The 7,934-nt window shown below is 40.1% G+C and overlaps 1 pseudogene; it reads right to left on the minus strand.

Moving 5' to 3' along the window:
• Positions 1-6,807: 6,807 nt before the first annotated feature.
• Positions 6,808-7,116, minus strand: LOC129628241 (cytochrome c-like; annotated as a pseudogene).
• Between the last annotated feature and the right edge of the window lie 818 nt (positions 7,117-7,934).

A 7,934-nucleotide genomic window follows, 5' to 3' on the forward strand; every position in this document is an offset into this window, starting at 1 on the left:
TTTAGGGTTCCACATTTTAGCTGTTCTGTATATAGCTACTCTAAACATACTCTTAACATTTTCTAAATTGAAGTTTGGTTGATTTACAATGTTCTGATTCTCTGACATTTTTGATGTAAATATAAACTAGTTATGTGGGGAATACAACTTGAAGTGGAACTTCTTGGCCAAAAAGATGTAAAACATTGTTAGAAATAGTTAAAAACATTTCCTGATGGGGCTGTACTCAGTACCTGAGTGCCCCCAAGTGCCCCACAATTTTGCCAACACTTAGTGTTGTCAATGTATTTCATTTTAGTTATTCTAATGACTTTGTACTGGCAATTCTTTCTAGTTTGAATTTTCATCTTCCTAATGAATAATAATTTGAGCACATATTCATTCATACCATTAGAGGTTCATTTTAATGAGCTGTTTTTTTTTTCTCTATTGTTTGCAGCATTTTCTTTCTCAGATATATGCATTGTGAATGTTTTCTTCATCTGTGGATTTCTTTTTCACTTTTATCTTTTTCAGTAAGTAAATTGGTTTTTATTTTGATGAAGGTTTTTTTTGTTTGTTTGTTTTGGAATCCACTTGTGTGCTGAGAAATTTTTTCCTTTCCTCAAGTTCATGACAATTTTATCCTATATAATTTTTTTTTAGAATCTTTATAGTTTCAGCTTTCAAATTTAGGTTTATATTATATTGCAAATAAAGATGTTTTACACTGTGGTAAGAATTAAGGTTCATTTTAGTTTTCATACAGATATCCATTCAGTTGCTCTATCCACATAAAGATATTTTTTATGTCACTGAAGTTCATTGATTTCTCTGATTAAAGTCAATTAATTATGTTTGGGGCTATTACTGACCTCATGATTTTCCTTCACAATGTACTGATCTATTTTTATATAAATATAAGATCACTCCTAGGATATGTGGAACACTAAGCAAATATGTTCTGTAGGGTATTACTTAGGAAAAAATTTTCCTTAGAATTCTATTTAGAAAACCACTGGCTTGTGTTAAATGAATTATTTGTAGATGATGACTTAGAATAATGGATAAAAATGCATTTATTTTTGTGTGAGTTTTCTAGGGTTACCATTACAAAGTACCACAAACTGAGTCGCTTGAACCCAGAAATTGGTCATGTTAGAAGTTCCAGAGCTTAGAAGTCCCTGATTAAGGTATCAGAGTGCTGATTCCTTCTGTTGGCTGTGTAGGAGAAACTGTCCCTTGCCTCTCTCCTAGTGTCTGTTGGTTTGCTGGAAACCTTGGTGTGTAAACGTATTATCTTGATCTTTGTTTTCATGTCTATATGACATTCTCTTTGTGTGTATGTCTCAGAGTACAAATTTTCTTTTTTTTTTTTTAATAAGAACACTAGTCATATTGGATTAGGAACCCACTTTACTTCAGCATGACCTCATCTTAGCTAATGACATTTGCAATGGTCTTATTTCCAAATGAGGTCACATTCTGAGGTACTAAAGGTTAGAACCTTGCTATCTGAATTCAAGTTCTTACTGATGAAGCCAAATCCAGCCTCTGTACCCAAATATCAAATTAATTTTGAGACAGAGTTTGGGGTGAAATAGAAAAGAATAGCTTTATTGCTCTGCCAGGCAAACAGGGTCACAGTGGGGTAATGTCCTCAAAACTGTGTGTCCAAATTTGGAGAGGTTAGTGAGTAATGATTATAGTAATGGTTCAAAGAGGTCATGATCAGCTTGTGGACGTTCTTCTGATTGGTTGGTGATGTGGTAAGTGGGAGTCAGAATCACCATGCTTCAGGTTCCAACTGGTCTGGGGTCTCTGTGTTTGTGAGCAGCACACCATTAATTTCTCCAACCTGGTAGGAGTTTCAGTATCTGCAAAACAGCTCAAACATATTGTTACATATATATGTATGTATGTATGTATGTATACCTGTTCACTAGAACTCAGACAAGGTCAAGGAGGCTGAATGAAGCCTATTTCCTGTAGCCAAGATGTGATGGTGCAGGAAGGAGGAACCCTTTCCAGGGCCCAAGAGTGGGCTCTTGTCTAACAGAAATGAATTATCTAAGGAGACAAATGTGCTGACAAAGCAAAAGACTTCACTGGGAACTGGTGCCTGGGTGGAGAGCAGCAGCATAATGAACCCAGAAGAACTGCTCTGTCACATGGCTTGCACACTCAGGTTTTATGGTAATAGAGTTAGTTTCTGTCTTGTCCCTGGCAAATCATTCTGACTCAGGGGCAGAGCCCCACCATGCCCCTTCCTGGTAGAGCATTCACTGCTCAGCCAAGATGGATTCCAGGGAAAAGGATTCTGGGAGGATGCTATGACATATCGACTGGTGTCTCATCTCTTCTTTTGACTTTTCTCAAGTTCTTTTGGTTGGTGGTAGATTGCTAGTTCTGAGTTCTTTACCAAGACCTCCTGTTGTGAGATGACTCATGCAGGTGGTTACTATCAGGCCTGGCCAGGGTGGGCAGCTTGGGTCTGTAGTTCCCAAACCTTTCTGGTCACAGAAAGTTTTTTATGCCCAGGAGCTCCACAGGGTCCTGGAAGGTACTAATGAGTACTGTAGCTTGGATATTGCCTCTCAGCTCTGAAAAAACTGTTCCAAAGAGATAAGAGAGGAGACAGGATATATAGGACTTTTGCTGAAGAAAAAACAAACATGTACTTGAGCATCAAAAGATTATTGCTAAGCATACAAAAATGAGACATCTCAAGTTAATGATTTTAGTGCCTTTCCAAGAGTCTGGAATCATTAAATTGATTACTTTGACAATGTATCTTAAATATCTAGGACCAATATTGGTTTTTCTCTCTCTTGAATTCTCCTCACAGCACGTGGAGAGAATAGGGGACTGCACTGGCTGATGGCATCATGGCTTAATGTCAGGCTGCATTTTTTGCTTACTGATATGACAGGGGACATTTTTTATCCACAGGTGTCAGTTACCTTGACTTCACAGAGCCCTACTATCACACTAAACATGGATACTTCCTCCAAATGATTATTCATAGTTGCATACAAGATTATACACACATAAATTAGTAAGCAAGTCCACTCCTTTACACGTGTATTTATTTCTCTCTCTCAGATACACACATCAACATACAAAATGAATAAGCATATTTTCACATTGCACAAAATATCCCTTTAGGTCTATATATATATACTCTGCCTGCACACGTCCTCAGTCATGTCTGACTCTTTGTGACCCCGTGGACTGTGGCCCTCCAGTCTCCTCTGTACATGGAATTTTCCAGGGAAAAATACTGGAGTGGGTTGCCATTTCCTACTCCAGGGGATCTACTCAACCCAGGGATTGAACCCATGTCTCTTGTGTCTTCTGCAATACCAGGCAGATACTTTACCACTAAGCCACCTGGGAAGCCCATACCTAATCTGACTAACAATAAATTACAGTAATACAGATAAATTTACACTCATGTAATCTCAACACACATTCTTTTATGTGCGTTCAAATCCCATGTCTTTGGATTTGTGTGTACATGGGAGAAAGGAGAATTAGGGGTTAATGCTTCCAGCTTTAGTCTCCAGTCTCAGAGGAAGCCAGTGTGTGTAAGAGGCAGTGGGACCCAGGATGGGTTCAGAGAATTAGTGTCTGGGGGAAGGAAAAGGCTAGACTTTCCTAGGTTTTTAAATAGGCCCTAGCAGGGGGTCTCTGTTAAAAGCTGATTTCCAGAAGCCATTTAGAACTACTCTGGTCACAGTGGAGTTGATGAGTACCAAAGCGGATCTCAGTGCCCAGAGCCCCATTCATCTCTGTCCATCCCAGGGAGCAGCAGGACTCACAGAGGCTGAAAGGAGCTAGAGGCATGGTGTGCACTGTGCAGAATGGCTGAACTCACTGGGGGCTCCAGATCCATAGACCATGACTGCTGATCTCCAGCCTGATATGCGAAGAAGACTTGCTGCTTGTTCTGTGTACTCCAGGGAGAGTCTAGAAAAGTAGGAAGACTTCCTCCAAACACAGTCCCTCCAGGAAGGAGGTTGGATCAGAACCCCATACCACTCCAGCTTTATTGTCCTTGGTCTTAGTTTAAATACCCCAATGTAGGAAAGCAGAGTGTAAATTTTTCTGAAGCTATTCCTTAGCAAGTTCTCAACTCATTTTAGTCTATGCATTCAGGTTTGAACAACATGGATTAAACTGATACTTTTCCAAGTTAATGATAGTGAAAGTATCAGGTTCATTAGGAAAGGAGCAGAAAGTGCAGAGAGGAGAGAAGTGCCTCTCAAGGGCTCCCATTTGTCACCTCAGACTTGGGTCACAGGTCGGTTCTATTCCTACAGTCTTCACCCAAGAAACAAAATCTGACAGTGAGAAGTCAGGGCCAATAGAATCACATGAGGAAGCTGAGAGGCATCGCATATGAGGGAAATTTGATCTGTGAAAAGGTCATTGGAGAGTCTGGAAAATAGATGAATCAGAGGATAAAAACTGGCTTTTCAAAGTGGCTACAGTATATGAGTAGCTGAACCTTGGCTGAGAAGAGAGTCACCATCCCTAAACGAGTTTGTGCAACAGGTGAGTTATCTGTTAAGGCTCATGGGCAGAAGTCAGTAAAGATGCTATCCTAGAGAATACAACTTATACCCAGAGATGCCAGACAATTGATCAGAAACCTGTTCTAAAGGCAACCAGTCCAATGATATAGCAGGATTTCTGGTTTCAAATACATATCTTTCTGTAATTCAGAATTGTAGACAACTGTATACAATTTCACCTGGTGGCTCAGGTGATAAAGAATCTACCTCCAATGCAGAAGACCTGGGTTTGAGCCTTGGGTTGGGAAGATCCCCTGGAAGAGGGCATGGCAACCCACTTCTGTATTTTGCCTGGACAATCTCCAAGGACAGAGGAGCCTGGCAGGCTACAGTCCATGGGGTTGCAAAGAGTCGGACACGACTTAGTGACTAAGCACTGCACAGCACATACACTTTCACAGGTTCCCTTAGTATCTGACTTTTTCATGACAGGCCAACAATCTCTGCTGTATCCTACCAGAGTGGTTGCTCCAATCAATCTCTACCTACAGAGGCAGTGGTGAGGACCACCAAGATCATTGGTTGTGAGTTATGCATTTGGCACTGAATTATTATGCAGTCTTGGGCAAATCATGTAGCTACTCTGAGCTCTATTTTTCTTATTGTAAATAGAGATGCAAAGTGTGTGTGAGAGAAAAAATAAAATGTAAAAGCATATAGCATTATATCTACAAAAAATAGCAATGCCTTCTACAATTAATCAAAGAATTAATACTCACTTTGATAAATTGCATCTTTAGTCAGCATCTTCGCCAGTGCCCAGTGCGAGAGTGAGATGGCCCAAGTATTCTTCTCCAGGTGACCTTCAGTGTCAGTGACTGTGTCCATGCAAGTGGAGGGTGACACACAAGCGGTAAACAGAAGGGAAGGAGGGAGCCTCTAGCTCAAAGAGAATATATGACTGTTTGGGAAGGTCAGGCCAGGCAGATGGGGATAAAACAAAACCTAAGTGCCCAGATAATGTGTATGTATTTCTAAATTTTCTTTCTTTTTTAATGATCTGTGATTTTGTTTTTAAACCTAATCCTATGATCAGATAATTTATAGATTTTGGGTAATTATATATCTCTTCTAGTTGAACCCTTCTAATGTGTAGTCAAAAGTACCTGTATCAATCACATGTATACAGTAGTTGTGTTACTGAACAGCGTCCTTATTTGAAAGATAATCCCATGTTATAACAGTCAGATTAGACCTTATAAAGAATTCACAAGCAAAGTTTGTAACATATTTTGTCTCAGTGAATTTAAAAGCTTCTGATCTTAAAGATCATCTATAAAATGTCAGTAGTGTTAAATGCTCTTTATTTGATGCTAAGCATAAACCACTAAAATGTCTTTCATTAAGTAAAAGGAAATTTTTACATAGAAAATTTTAATTAAATTGGCATGTTTGCACACTCTGTTGCTTAGGCGTGTTGGACTCTTTGAGATCCCATGGACTGCAGCCCACCTGTCTCCTCTGTCTATGGGATTTCTCAGGCAAGATACTGGAGTGGGTTGCCATTTCCTATTCCAGAGTAATTTCCCAATCCAGGGATTGAACCCACATCTCCTGCATCTCCTGCATTGGCAGAGGATTCTTTACCACTGAGCCACTTGCTGCTGCTGCTAAGTTGCTTCAGTCGCGTCCGACTCTGCACAACCCCATAGGCGGCAGCCCACCAGACTCCACCATCCCTGGGATTCTCCAGGCAAGAACACTGGAGTGGGTTGCCATTTCCTTCTCCAATACATGAAAGTGAAGTCACTCAGTTGTGTCCGACTCTTCGCGACCCCATGGACTGCAGCCTACCAGGCTCCTGTATCCATGGGATTTTCCAGGCAAGAGTACTGGAGTGGGGTGCCATTGCCTTCTCCAACTGAGCCACCTGGGAAGCCCTTAAATTGGCATAATTTTAAAAAACAAAAAGATAAAGTTAACATTATCAGTATCTTCAGCCCTTGTCTTGACAGGCTAATGAGCACAACTTGAAATCAGGTGAAGCTTACTCTGTTCTATGAGGCAGTGAAGGGATCTTCTCAATATTTATATTAATATAACCAATTATAGAAATCTGAATACAAAGTCAATCTCAAAACCATAGGGTTTGAGAAAGCATTCACATTTCCCTGAAAAGCTTAACATTCTTCAAGCAAGTTCAATCATCTCTTTAGAAGGGGAAAACAGTGATAATACTTGCTGAACCAGAATTACTATCAAAATTTGAAAATCTGATCGTATTCATTCAGCCACAAGCCTGTCTGATTTACTCATTAGTATCTTTTTTCAGATAAGCTATCAAGTTTTCCCTTTCTCCCTTCGTAATGCCAGCAGAGATCATTTTTGTTCCAGGGATGTATTTCTTGGAATTCACCAAGTACTCCATCAGCATCTCTCCCCAGCTGATGCCTTTGCTCTTGTTGGCATCTGTGTAAGATAATGCAACAGGCTGAATTGTCTTTCACCCAAGCCGATCACGGAGATTTGGCCTAGTCTTATGCTTGCCTCCCTTCTCAGTATGGCACTGGGCACACTTCTGAAGAAAAATCTTCTTGCTCTTCCCAACATCACCCATATTTAAGTTGTTCTGTCTCTTATGTGACCAAGAGGTTCCTGCTCACAAGCAGAACATCCTTCTAAGTCTCTGTATTGTCACCCTATCATACATAAGAGTGTTTGTTTTGAGCGAACCTATAACTATTATCAGGCTTCCCAGGTGGCTCAGTGGGAAAGAATTTGCCTGTCAATGCAAGAGACGTGGGTTCAATCCCTGGGTCAGGAAGATTCCTTGGAGGAGGAAATGGCACCCTACTCCAGCATTCTTGTCTGGATAATTCCCTGGACAGAGGAACCTGGTGGGCCATAGTCCATATAATCACAAAGAGTTGGACACAACTGACCACTCGGATGGACCATAGCTATTATCTGAGCTTTGCTTTTGGCTCAGTGGTAAAGAATCCACCTGCCAGTGCAAGAGATATGTGTTTGATACCTGAGTCGATAAGATCTCCTGGAGAAGGAAATAGTAACCCATTCCAGTATTCTTGCCTGGAAAATCCCATGGACAGAGGAACCTGGCAGGTTACATTCTGTGGGGTCCCAAAAGAGTTGTGCATGACCTAGCAACTAAACAATAGCTATTATTTATGAAGGATGGTAAAGTTTTCAAATTAGAGAAAGATAAGGTCTGAGCCCTACTTCTTTAATAATGTTAAAAATCTAGAGAATTTCATAATTATTTAAGATCTTCCAGAAATCCTTTCTTTCTTTCTGTTTTTTTTTTTTTGTTTTTTTTTTTCTTTTTAACTACTGGATCTGGAATGAAATATTTGTCCATACCCAGAGTTGATTTGTTAAAGGGAGTTTGAAAAGATATTCTTCTTGTCTATATAC

The sequence above is a fragment of the Bubalus kerabau genome, chromosome 15 (assembly GCF_029407905.1).
Source record: "Bubalus kerabau isolate K-KA32 ecotype Philippines breed swamp buffalo chromosome 15, PCC_UOA_SB_1v2, whole genome shotgun sequence".
NCBI lineage: Eukaryota > Metazoa > Chordata > Mammalia > Artiodactyla > Bovidae > Bubalus > Bubalus kerabau.